The following is a 14,693-nucleotide window of genomic DNA, read 5'->3' on the forward strand; positions in this document are numbered from 1 at the left end:
GCACCTGGCTCTAGCCTCTGCTGCTTGCCCTCCCTGCCCCTGGAAGCACCAAGCATGCTTTCAGGTACCAGCCTTTTTTGGCCGGCTAAAAAGAACAAGAGATTTCCACTTTTCTCACGAGACAGCATTAGAGGCTATCGCTTTGTAGTTCCACTTCATGGTTTTTCTGTTTCCTTTTCCCAAATTTGGATGTTTAAGGTACAATTTAGGATGCAGTTTTCCTGTATATGCCTCACAATTCCTGTGTTCAAAGAACACTTCTTGAACAGCCTCAAATCACTGAAGTAATGAAAAAAGCAGAACAAAGCCCTTGAAAGAATATGGTTAGACACAGGGATATGTAAAAAATATTTGTGAGTGAAAATTTTGTGTAAAAAAGTAAGGTTGTGCTTTTATTTCAGTTTTAAGTTCTGTGTTAAAATTTATGACATTAAACAAAATTACAAAACAGAAAAAAGTGAAAGAAAGAATTTAAAGTATATGTTCCAAAAGTATCAGCACCAGTTGTTTTACCATTGCTAGGCTGCTGTAATTTTCTTTCTGTAAAAAAACCTCCCTGTGGGATTTGTAATATTTTAATGGTTGAGTTTCAAAAAACCAGCATTTTACCAGATGAAGACGTTAGAAATTTGCGTTGATCAAAATCAATAGTATGAGCATCCATTCGATGGGCACAGGAGGAGGACAGAAGGAAGAAAAAGGTGTGTGTGGAAGGCTGACAGCCACTCAGCACAAGGATGGTGGGCAGATGGGCAGGGGTATGCCAGCTGACATGGGTGCTCCATCCAAGATGACAGTGGGATGGCCATGGTGCACCTGCATCCTGAGCGGGAGGCTGAGAGGGACAGGAGGCCAGCTCAGGGGTCCTGGTGTGGGGAGAACAAGGCAGTGTGGTCATGAAATTGTATTGGGAGGGGGAGGAAAGAAGTGTGTGATTAGTGGGAGAGGGATGCCCAGGGAGCTGGGGTCCTTTCTGCGTGGCTGCTGCTCCAAGGGGGACAAACCCCCAGCATTGTTAAGTGAAGGATGCACAGCTAAATCAGGGCTCAACGTCAGGAAGAGACAAACTTAAAAATAGAAACTAGGTGATGTTACTAAGGAAAAACAGAGAGGCATTGCTACAGCTCACTGAAATCAATTCCAGATGCTACAGTGCCCAGAAAAATGCTGCAAGAAGATTCCAGCAGTATACATACGGATGGGACAGAGGTGGTGGGCTCATGTCTCATGACGGTGGCTGGAGTTCTACAGCGTCTACCATGGTTTTGCCATGACATTGTAAGGAAATACAGGTTATTCTGTGCATGACATTAGAAAAAAAAAGACTCCTCAAAAAGTAATTTTTTGTTACTTTTTGATCATTATGAAAATGCTGGATCTGATGGACCCTGGCTGGGCTGGGGAGACATTTTTAACTTTCTTTACAGATGTATCTTCTATGACACAATGCAGCAAAAGGCAACTAGTCCAGAAAAAAGAGCATTTAAATAAAAGCTGATGAACTCATGAGAGGAATGATGAGACGTGACAGCCAAGAACGTGAGGGGGCTTCAGTGGCCATGGACACAGCTGTTCAAGTACAAAAATGAATAAGTAATTAGGGTCAATAAATAATATTCGAAAAGTAACTTCTTGGTTTTACTTTTTTATTAATAAAAAATTTGGGAACAGAAAAAGCATTTGCAATTGACACAACCAAAATTATTATTGAAATTAGTTCTGCTGTGTTTTCTGGAAAGTGGTATGCTTAGAAAACAAAGGTTAACAGCAAAACCTGAGAAAATGGTGGTCTGTGAAATCTTATTTTCATAGTGCTTGCCTAGGACATGGTAGATGAAAGCTTTGGAGCAATCATTCCCTTGGAGAGTCACTCAGGAGTCTGGATGCCGTTGACCTATGGCTGAGGTAGCGAAGTCAATGTGCTATACAGATTTTGTCCTAGTTTGAGTAAAATTGGAAGCAATTAATGTAATAAATGTGAAAATCTTACACAGCAACCTGCATGCTCCTATGAGTTAGCTGGCTTCACTCACCAGGTTTCATGCCACCTGGCTTTTGGCTTCAAGGAAAAAAAAAAAAAGCAGCTAAGTAGAAATATACATATATATGTATGTATATTTATATATGTGTGTGTCCACATATGGTCATGGCCAAGCAGGTTTTTAATACAGGAACGATGAAAAATTGTGAGTATTCTGCTAATATATGTTTTCAATATTTCACTACAGAAAGAGGTCTAATTACATAACGTAATTCACTTTTACATTCCTTTTAGAAACTTTAAGACATATAGTTAAAATCAACAACAAAAACCCCCAGTCTTACTCAGGTCATATACCATTACATTGCAAATGAAAAAATGTCTAGATAAATAAAAATAGATCAATAAAAATAGGAATAAAATGATAAAGTATTTATCTACAGTATTAAAAGATACTACTTTTCAATCACAGAAAATATTTTAGGTATATATTCCCTAACTGGATATTAAAAACTATCGTAACGTAGAAGATGACTGAGGACAATGCAGGATGTCTCAAACCACATGCTAAATGGCTTTACAACTTTGTACTGTTTGCTACTTCTGTTTTTCAGCTTCTTTTACTTTTCCCAAATGCAAAAGAAAAACCATTCATGGAAGGCAAAGTATCAGACAGCTGAGTCTTAAATATAAAAGAGATGAAACCCGTAAGAATTCCATCTTATGATTAATTCCATGATTATTGAAAAGTGACAAGTTCACGTGTGTAAAAATGATTACATGATGATCAAAGGATATATAGGGTTGAAGTACCATCTGACTAACCAGTCATTGGTTTAAAATCAATGACTTTATAGAAAGCACAGGCAGCATTTCTTCTCTAAGTTTTTATCTATCTAGAAGCTTTTAAAAAAGTGTTGAGAGTGAAATTAGAGATGCAAAACCTTTTTAAACTGCAGCCCTCTGGGAATAACAGTGCTGTCTTTGTGTTTGCAAAATATCTAGCATTGGAGGCTTTGTGCTAATCCAGATGACTAATTCCATCACAATTATTTTGCAGAAAGTGAAATATAATTCGCAGGATTTAACTAAATAAATGTTTAGGAAGATGCTTAAGCATACAAGCATCCTTCTCTCCCTCCCAGCTGAGCACAACAGAAAACTCCACAGAATTGGTCACTTTAAGTATCAGTTTAACTAAAAAATGGTCAGATTGATTTGCCAGTTCTCACAAAGTCCACTCAGCTTGAGGATGATGAGACACATGCTTTGTGGGTGAAAACGTCTTAGTGCAAACTCACTAATTTCCAATGCAGAACCGCAAACTGCCAATGCTTGTGCCCATTCTTGCTTCTGCCTGACAACCGTGTGGATGGTAGGGGACAAAATGTGTGAGGAGAGGTGTCTGGTAACTGCACAATCCCTTGTCTGGCTTTATCCATCCTCCTGTTTTCTTCTTTCACCATCACCTTCTCCTGAGCTGTTTGAGATGAAAGAGGAATCCCCTCCTCCATCACCTGGATGCTAGCAGTAGATATTCAGCAGGCATAACTCCAGCAAAACAATTTTATATATTTTTTATAGAACTACAAAGGACTAGTTCTATAAAGAACCAGTGCTCAGCAACGTCTTCTTGTGGGACAAATCCTAGGCATTTGGAGAAAACTTTACAAGTCTGGGAAAAAGCTGAGCCTCTTCTGCCTAAAATTTTCAGAAAGGTGGGTGCGAGCGGCCAGTGGCGGGTGGGGGGATGCACGGCCGGCTGGCAGTGGGGCTGCTCTCAGCCGCGTGCAGCCATCAGGTGCTGCCAGGAGATTCCACATTCAAGTACCATGCATTAAATAATTGCTGCTGTACAGTTAGTGCAATGCATTTGTCTAGATGTCCTGCAGCGTGAGAAACCACAGTCACTTGCCTCTGTATCCAGATTCCTTTCTTTTTTTTCCTCTTTTTGCTTTTTTCCCCAATATTAGCTTGGCAGGACTGACCCAGTTTTTTTCCCCCAGTTTCCCAAGTTCTTGGCCCCCTGACTCTGCAAAAGCTCCACAGACAAAAGGTAAATTTAGAAGAGGAATCCTTACGTGCAGGGCTGGGTTATGACACTGCCGCTGCCCATTCTGTGTAACCTGCTGCTGGTAAGTCACTAAGCAAAACCAAAATGAAAGAAAATAGCTGTCACCATAGCAAATTCGAAATAAAAGTCCCAATAGAGATATTTTCTTAAGTTACATTCACAAGGCACACCATTCAAATACAATAAAGGAAACTGTAAAGAAATTCTCCTACCTCTGAAGAGAGCAACTTAAACTCTGGAAAGGTGATGGCTTTAAAAGCTTGGTCAGAGCAGGCAGGAGCAGGGTTCTGCCCTGCTGTGGCCCTGGTGCAAACGCAAAGCGACCTGAAAGTAGAATGTAAGCTTCGCAAAACCTGCTACATGGCTGCAAATGATAAGAACAATACTGGAGTTTTCCACCAGTCTCACCATAAATGTTAAATGTATTTATACACAGACATGTGATATGGACATTGTCTAAATCTCTGCATTTCTGGGTGCCATGCTGTAGCCCAGAGTCAGCTTTCTGATGGAAAACACCGGACAATAAGCCACATAACTACCAGTCAGAAACACAGGAATGGATCTGCCTTTGGAAAATACTGTCAATAATGTGTGGGAAGTTATATTTCCAGATGATCCCATTCCATAGTTGGTCTCAAACCATCAGCATTCATATTTATTATCACATCTACATATACACTAAACTTTAGTCCTACATCTTCCAGTTGACTATGACAATATTAGCGTCTTTTTCCTCTAATTTTCATTGCCTTCCCTTTTCACTCTTTTCATGAGAAGAACAAACTATTAGTTTCTTTTTGCCTTAGAACTTCATCATAGTAATAGAAAAAATGTCAGAAATATTGAAGAAAAAGAGGTGGTGAAATGTCACACAAAAATAAGTCGTCTTTCATCTGGCGAGTTTGTCAAAAGATGCTATTTGACACATAACTGCTTCATTTATGGACTGTCAGATTATAAAGCAGCATTTTTCTCCGGCAGAATGGCAGCAGATAGTGGAGAGTGACGCCACATGTACAAGTCACACAGCAGAGGCTTTTTGGGAGCTGGAATTTAACGCCTCGACTAAAGAAACCTTGTCATTTAAGAAAAGCTTAGAGGCAAGAGTGATGGAAAATAATTATGGATAAACTGAGGAAGCTGGTTACCTGTTGCTGCAGTCTGGCCCAGCTGCTCTCAGCAGCACATCATGGTGCAGCTTGGGGAGCGAAACGTGCCGCAGTCATGTCTGTTACCTACATCTGAAGGGAAAGTGAGCTCAGATCTTTCCGCGTGGGATCTGAAGTGGATTGTGCTGTACGATAACTGAAACATCTGGCCTGAAAGTGCTGGCCTTGAAGGAGGGAGGGTTTAAGTCACTTTAGGTGATTTGACATGCTGCTGAGCTATCAGCAGGCACTGGCACAGCACGGTCGGTTCTGGGTGCTCGGGGATGCACAGGGAACCTGCACACAGGCACCAGCACTGCTGGGTCATTTCAGTAAAATGCCCCAGTTTATTGGTTTGTCTCAAGAAACAGCACTGACTTCTCTAACTGAGAAGCAAAGCATTTATTTTCAAAAGTGAAGACCAAAGCTGTATATCGGGGCAGGGGGATGGGTGTGGGATAATGATCATAAATAAGAAATCTACAGGAACAGGGAGATGCTGCTTGTTGCAGTGGTGCAGGACTCTGCTCCTCACCCTGGTGCCCTCACAGATCCCCATCTGCTTGTCCTCAGATGGAGCTTGACAACACCAAAAGCAAAACCAAAAGGTGCTTTCCACAAAACAGGCTGCATCTTTAAAGCACACAAGCAAACAAAACTCTTATCAGCTCCTTGATCAGTGTCAACAACAGTTGTGGCAGTTGGATTTGCTGGAGCCAAGAAGGACCCTGAAGTAGTTGGTTAGAGAATACACCAGGCGAGAAACACTCCTGATCGCTTTCTGAGTATTTTGACAAAAACAGCTCAGTTGGGTGAGGTTTCAGGTGGATCCCAGGAGAACATTACCTTTCGCTCCAAAAAAGTTCATGAAAAATGTATGTAAGAATGTACGCAAAGTATTTTATGGAGACATTTATCTCTGCTGCTTTTGATAATAAACACAAAGATCAGGAGTTTGGGAGTGGGTGTTCTCATTTGTCCTAGCATTGGAAATGTGGGTTTGAAAGGAAAATAATATAGTATCTAGAGGGATGGAGTGATTTAGAAGAAAATCAGATAAAGCTCATGACACTCTGGAGCTGTTCCTTTTATTAATTTTAAATCTATGGTATTCATTTTATTCCTTTCATTTTATTTAACTTGAAGTTAATTGATAGCAGGCAAAAATGCTGTAGATACCCATGAGAAATACTGGACATTCTCATGCAGAGAAATGTGCAATTTCACCCAGATCCTGGGCCAAGCCAGGATTCTGTTGTCTGTGTTTGAAATTTGACCTCTGGGGCTGAGAAACCCTGTCTGTCCTTTACAGAAGATAATGGCTGTTGTGTTTGGCTCCAAATCAGACGTTACCTTGAGTTTCATTTTGCCCTGCCAGGTAGCTCCAGCACCAGGCACAGAAAGAACGTGAACTCTCATTGCAAAGGGCTACAGATTTCATAGAGGTTTCCACTGAGGTCTCCATTGTCTGGATTTCTGCCTATAAAACACCTGAAAGCAGGGTAATTTACAGTAGGTTGAAACCCCTGACTGTCGCTTGCTACTTCTACTTATGTCTAACTCTGACCGATGCCTCCCACCACCTTCCCCTGCCCCCTGCCCTTCCCCTGCCCGCGACCTGCGGTACAGGCACAGCGGGTGCCCCAGCCTGACAGCAGCCTTCCACATTGGCAACAGGACCCCATAGACATTCTTAAGCTAATTGAAGCAAATTAGAAGAACCAGATAAAATATTAGAAGTGCTTTTTGGCAGCGTCGACATTGCTTTAAGATGCTGTATTAGAGGCTGAAGATTAAGGCAAACCTCTCCCTCAAAGAGAACCTGAAAGTATCACAGAAGAAGAATAAACCCAGAGTCAGCTCCCCAAAGGCAAGCAGAAGTGTGAAGACACTAAAAATAGTAAGATTTTAGCCAAAAAAGTAAAGTTTTGTCCAAACAATAAAAAGGCAAAACACCACAAATTTTCACAAATTACAGCAACAAAAATTTGATTTAGGAACTACAGAGACAGCATGCACTGAAAATTGTTCTTTCCAATACATGGCAGGTGGGAAGATTCCCAGAGAGTTAATTGGATTGATGGCAGCCAAGGAAGAGAGAAGGAAAACTGGATGTATTCTGTGACCTGGACCTGCACTGCCAGCCTATCCACAGGTGTGAGTAAGCCATCTTCCACCAGGGTTATCTGTCTCCATGGCAATCTCCCCCTCGTCTGGATGATAAATAGAGGGGCAGGGGAGTGGGCGTTGGTGGGGTGTCCTGTGACCAAGTAGAGAGGAGCATGTCTGTGCATGGGCACAGTCGAGGCAAGTGGTGATGGAAAGGCATGCAAATTTAACAGCCTTGTAAGCTATCATGCATATATCTGTTCTTCCACATTTCCTGATCGGTAATTGGAAGAACATGCATGACTTGCATGCATTATTTAAATACATCTACTGGATACTTTGCATTTTCAGCAAGAAAACCACAGCTTGTGCATTTCCAGACCAGCAGTGTTCCTTTGCTCTCTCCATTCGTCCTAAAGGAAAGCTTTCCAACGATCAGTCTTAGGTATCCTTAGCATATTGCTGGCCCTGTTATCTTATACATTAATTACTACTTCAGGAAACAGAAAGAGTGTAGAAAGGTATAAAGACAACTAAAGCAACTCATTGAAGAATAATAGAAGTTGAGCAGGAAATTGCCCACATGTCAAATTTGCCATCCGTCTCAGAAGACTTTCTTTCTACTCCTGCAAAGGATTGAATTTGACAGTAAGCTTTGCACTTAAGCTATTAAGCTGCTGCCTTTTATTTTCTTGCTAAAAGTACACGGAAATCTATGGCTAGGCAGAGCTCAAAACAAGGGAGAGCATTTTCTAGCTTCCCACCAGGTGAAGTATAACTGTCCAGTACGTGATCCTCCTCTGTGTTCTTTTTTTTTTTTTTTTTCTTTCTCATTTTTCCAGATAATAAGCCTTATCCTGCAACCTAGTCACCCCTACCTCTGGCTTAACAGGGCTGCTGCGCTGCTTGAGAGGAGCTGACTGATTGCCTGCAAGTGGGGTGAGAGTAGCGACAAAGCACAGGGAAACATCTCAGAGATATTCTGGGATGTTGGGCTGGTTTGGCATGGGTTTATAATTTCTACAATTGATTGTCTGGAAGAAACACCAAGAAAGTTTCATGCATCCAGACCTTGCTGCTCCCCATTCATGGGGCTGGGACTCAAGAGCATGCTGTACTTTAGGCTTCCTGTGAGATCTGGTGCAGCCAAACACTAATTGCTGTGTTTTAAAACCCGATCTGCATTCAGCAGCAGTGTTCTTAGGGAATGGATGCTACCTGAAAATCCCAGAGCAGGATGAAAATCAAATGAAGTTACAGATGTGACCCTGGGCACCTGTCAGTACCATCACCAGCTGAGCACCAGCACACACCAGGTGTTTGATTACAAGTATGTCATTAAAAAATATATCATGCCAAAAATATGATGTTCTGAAAATTAGCTTTCATTTTTAAAGGGATAATCTCCGGACCTGTTTTTGCATTTACAAAGTTTTAACATGATTACAAGGGGAAAAAGAAGGAACAGAAAAATAATCTCAAAACCAGTTACTTTAGCTCATGAAAACACAAACTAGCGCTTCACATTCCAGCTGTAGCTCTCCCAGCTAACAGGTCCAACTGCAGTTATAATCAAGTTTTATCAAAAGAGAAGTCAATTTTATTTCTACTCTTCATTTCAGGGTTGTCCCTGACCCTCATTACTCTGATGCTAACACCTTTTGATTTGCATATTCCAAATGTATTCATAGCCACGTTACACTGATCTGGTTTTAGCACAATGGCATCCCTTAATTTAATTAATTCTGCTCCCTCTTTAATGCCTATTCCATTGGTTTATTTATAGAGAGGAAATACATCTTCTCCTCTCTTTTACTTTCCTTTTGCCGAACCACTTCTCTGTCCCCGTGTACCTTTACATGGTTTCACTGTTAATCATGGAAGCAGCTGCACCTGCTCCAGACTCGCCGTGCTCAGTTGGACTGGGGCACCTCAGTGGCTTGTGGACACATGAGCATATTCATTACCACCTCTCAAAGGGCACTCTCTGAATCACACATTGGTTCGTGCAGTGGTTCGTAGGCTGTTCACTTCTGGATGTTCCCCTGTGCTTATTGGCATCATGCCTGGTGAGACTGAGCTGCAGAAACCCGTCTGTAAGAGAAGGGTGACCCAGGGGCAGCTGCAGAAGCAAAGCTCTGCAGCAGGGTGAGCTTGAACTCATCAAGTTTGCAGTTTCCTTCTCATTAGCTCTTCTCTTCTGTCACGTTTTCCTGCCTTGTCACACTTCCTTTTTCCCTGGAAGGAAGCTAAACTTTTTTTTCTTTTTTCTTTTTTTTTTTTTCAACTTTAGTCCAAAAATTGCCAGGGATATTAGAGCATCATGGTTAGCACCAGGAGAGGCTTCTGCAGTGACCTGCACTTTGGGTCTGCCTGGGAAGCACAAAACAAGTCATAGACCAGCCTTGGGTGCAAAAATATCAGAGGTCAGCAATGGTACTGCTCCGTGTCCTCAGGGGAATGTGGTGGCTGACGTGCCAGCTTGCACAAAAACATGGGCAGAGAAGCTCCATATTGCTCTTTCCTTAGACTACACGTTTATTTTATGTCTTGTACTATGTTTTTAATGTGCCAAGAGAAAGATTTTTTATTTTTTTAATGCATGTGCAAAAAATGAAGTGACATAGGCTGTGCAGTGTGGTATGGTGGTAAGTGCTGAAGATCCAACCTACCTCTGCACTTCAGGAAACATAATGCCATCAGGTTCGGTTTGTAAACATGTCGTGGTTGCTATGACTTAATTTTAATTACTGAGCATCTATGAGACTGGTAAGTAATCATAAGACACCCCTAGAACAAATGATTGCTTTGTCCAGTTTCTGCCAGACCAGAAAATCCAAACAATCTGTCTGGTCATGCTTCAGGGAACTCATTGACTTCAGTAACACCAGGAATGAAAATAAGGTCTGTGTAGAAAACAGATGAAAACAAGGCAAACTGTTAGGGCTGAACAGGTATGCAGTCCGATAGAACAATAACAATGCACAAAAATAAATACAATCTTTAGCAAAGTAATTACCCCCTTCCATGAACCGTCATTTCATAAAGATAAGCATCCATCAACAATGTATAAAATTAATTGAACATGCAGATGATAAAAAAATATTCTTTCAGGTAAATATACAAAAATATTTACTGAAAGCGAAAGAGATTTTCCTGCATTTACTCCTGCAGAGTAACACTTGGATTGGAAATCTGGAAAATAGAGATTTAAACAAACACAATCCATAAGATGCACAAGATTTATAGCTTAATCAGATAAATATCTCCAGCTCAAACCACTTACTAAGTTAGGCTTTGTGATTAACTTTTTTTCTAGCTTTCCCTGCCCCCTCCCAGTTCTTAGGAAGGAAATGTGCATCTGAAATTTTGGCTTTTTCCCTGTTCTACAACCTGACCTAGTTACAGGTTAGATGTCTTCTGACCAATCTTTTGTGGCTGTAGCTGAGGAGTTACGGGCACCTGTTTCCCCACATCCTCACACTAACCCCTCCCTTGAGCATTTTTTCCCCTCTCTTGATTTTTTTCTTCTCACCTCCCCTAAGGAGCATTTACATCCAGACATTTCCGATCTTGCATGTGCGCACTGCATGGGTGACTCAGGACTGTGCATTCCCACCCAGTGACACCACTCCATCTCTTCCAACACCCTCCAGTGCTGGAGCACACCCAGGCTCTGCCCCTCTGACCAAAGCCTGGCTCTGGTGTCTGTAAAAGCTATGAGACAGCAACAACCTGCGGAGTCAGCCTGAGTGGCTCCAGGCAGGTTCAGACACTTGCCAGTTGGCTAGTTCCAGCTCTATGCAACGATTTTGCAGATTGCTCTGCAGTCTGGAGCCTCCCTGAACCCAGCGAGGAAAAAAAAAAAAATTCCACTCCAAAACATGGATAGTTTGATCTGTTTACAGACTGAAGATTTATTAAGAAAGGGATAAGTAAGACCAAGTCGCGTAAAAGTGGATGTCTGAACACCAGTTTTGTCCTCTGTAGAAGAAGTAAAGGGCACTGAGAAGTGCTAGAGCATCATTAAATAGATCAGCCCCTGCAGCAATGGGCAGGGAGTCTGTCTCTCACTAAATACAACAGTGTGTAACAACAGCCTGTCATGAAGAACCTTCTGATGACTCACTGTGCCTCAGTATCCCAACAGCAAAGGGCCCTGGCGTAGGCAAACACCTAAAAAATCTCAGGAGATGCGTATTCATTAATACAAATCACAGCACTTCCCCACTGACAGTATTTGGTGTGCGAGTCTGACTTCACATCGAGAGATACAGTAGGAAAATCAGCAAAAGGAAACGCCACATACATGTTGACATGATTTTATCCAGCCATCTCATCGTCAGAAATATATTACCATATATTTCAGGAAAGAGGAAAGGTTTATATCTGAAAAATACGTTATCACCTACCGGTGATTTAATGAATTATGATAGCAAATACAGATAACACCATAATACAATGCTGAGGTTTTATTATAAACACTTAAAATTACTAAAAAAGTCATTAAAATTACTGTGGAGTCTCTACTTCCCAGCTGAGAGGTTCATACTGAGAATCAGTAGATTCTGGAACTAGTTCATGGATATACCTGCAGAATTTTGATGGCTGCTCTCTCCAAGGTGTTTGCAGCAATTTTTGTCTTCAGAACTACTCGGTGAAAATCTCACTGTCTCTCACCCCCAATTCAGAGCAAGTTTCATAGAGGGCACTTAGTGAATGCTTCATATTTGTATATTAGGGGGGAAAAAAAAGCCAAAACCCAACCAGCTTTGATTTTTGCTCATATCTGAAGGAATAAGCAATACTTACAAATACAGTAAAGTTACTGAACTGCACCACAAAATACCTATAGCAGGATTAAGTTCACAGACAATGCAGGTTCTCACACACATACACGCCAAAGGTGATAGTAACTTTATATTACATAACAGCGCTCGGTGACATTTTATGACTACAAGTTTCTACATTGCAATGATTAAACAAACATTTTGAAAAGACAAAGATGAAAAAATAGCCTATTTTTTTTTTTTTTTTGTTAAAGCTTCATTTTTCCTCATTTTCTCTGAGTTTTTCACTGGCTTATAAAAAAGCATTGAACACTAAAAGAATTAAACTGGTGATCATTTTGAGAGTTGTTTCAATTAAAATGACAATAAAAAGAAGCAATAATAAAATCCTGCTCATGTGAACTTACAATTTCTGTTGCATGCTTTTGGACAGCTAGAATAGACTGTTGGACTATTTAGAGTATGTAATGCACACTCCCTGGGCATGGCCCCATGCAGGAGCTGAGCCACAGCCACATGGGGTCAAGGCAGCATCAGCAGCCCCCGGGCTGCTGCCCCAGAATTGATCAGATTGGTCTACTCAGATGGATGCCTTCTCTTTTACTCTTCCAATCTCATATAAAGTATATTTTAATTAAAACCTAAACTTGGAAAACTAGCTGGCCTGATAAATCTAATTACAGCCACGTTCCAGTCTCAGATCAGCTCGCCATGCCTTGAGTCCTGTATTTCTTTCCACATGAAAGATACCAACAACAGAAGCAGGAGCAGTCAGGGTTGACCATAAGTGAATTGCACACAACTGGCTGTGGAAGAGAGTGCAGCAAAAGCAGCTGAATTTCTCAGCGTGCCCATGGATGTGGACATCGGCAAGGGACTTGACCAGTGTGTGTCTGGGGAAGAGGACCGGCACAAACAAGGACAGACTGTGCTGAGCACATCTCATCAGGAGAACTTCAGATTCGTTTCCTATTCTTCATGTAAATGACCAGATTTCTTCATAAACTTTTTTTTTTTTTTTAAACATTCTAGAAAACTTCTTCCACATTTTCAAGGGAAGAAAAGACTATTTGCACTGCTGGGTTGTTCTGCTCTTTGCTGCGTGCTCGACTGTTACGAAGCTGGTTGGCAAGAGCTCTATGTCCTTTGCATTTCTCTTGCAGAGCACACAACCTGCTCCATGAGAAGAGCTACAGAAATAAGCATCAATGTGAGACTTTGGTCTCATTATCTGAAATAAAACATCTTTAGCTAATGCCACATGTTGATTCTATTTGATAAGCAACCCTATGAATGAGAGACTTCTTGGAATAATGGAATAATTTATGACCTCCGGAGACTGCTCGCCCTTTCTTCACATCAGTGTGTGTACACTCTTTCGAGGAACAGTCTCGTACTGACCCAGGTCTCCAGGAATGACCTCTGTCGGGGAGGCAGAAAAGGGCAACATGAAATACAGCTCCCACGCTGAAGTCTCCCAGATTACTGGTTGCCAGCAGAGAATTTCAGGCCATACCCTAATGGGTAATATTGCGACATCCACCAACTTGGTTGGACAAGTAACAAGTTTTTCCTTTCTCTGTCTCTCTGCCAAATTCAACATCTGGATGCTGATGTGCACAGATTTCCCTCTTGCCTGGCTGTGATGGCCACATTGCTTCCTTTGCACTGTACACATTTCCCACCACCTCCTTACAAGAAAGCTTGGCAAGGCAGCACAACTGACTTGCATAATTCACGAAGTTTTCTCCAAGTAACTAAACACACTTGAAAGTGCTAAATATTGTTTTGAATGACGCTGTTACCAGAAGCAAAAAAACCCCTCACAACTAAAACAAGCTAACACACACACACACTCACCCACCCCCCAAATCAAACAAAATAATCTGATAACCTTGAAAGCACTGCAATGCTGACCAAGGGATATTCCTTCCTCATAATAGCAGAGGGAGATCTGCAAGCCAAAACATGAAGCCAATGTAAGAGAACTTACACCCAAAGTAAAACACTCACGTTATTCAAGAATGGAACTTGCAGCAAGGCAGCCAGTGGTGATTCTCTTGGGTAGCGGTCTGTCACTGCTAGTCGCTACCCCAAAATGAGTCACAGAAACAAGACTATGAGAAACAGCACCATGTTTTGCATTTCACTCTCATCTCACTTACAAAGGTGCACTGCTGCTGCAGTAAAATAAGTAAAAAAAAGTAAAATAAGGCACAGAAAACTCTCTGCTTGGAGCTGTAGTCACCAGGTTCAACTTTGCTTTTTAAAGCACATGAACACTAAATATCATTTTGTGCCCTTTTCATTCTCCTGATCACTTTGAATTCTTGTAATGTACCTCAGCTACAGAGAAGGAGAGGCTTTGCTCTTCTCACATTTAAGTCAGGGAAGCTGAGTGTTGGATGAGCTATTGCAGAAGTACTTCAGATAAAAGTGATACTGCAAAGGCAGTAGCAGAACAGGGCTCTTTTTCAGATTACTCTTAATCATGAGTTTTCACTGCTTTATGTGGGAAATGGGGAGAAAAAAAAGGAAAACCCCACTAAATATAATTTCTTCCTTACAGCTCTCATTTCTGGCATTTT

This window comes from Falco biarmicus, chromosome 7 (assembly GCF_023638135.1).
Source record: "Falco biarmicus isolate bFalBia1 chromosome 7, bFalBia1.pri, whole genome shotgun sequence".
NCBI classification, from domain to species: Eukaryota; Metazoa; Chordata; class Aves; order Falconiformes; family Falconidae; genus Falco; species Falco biarmicus.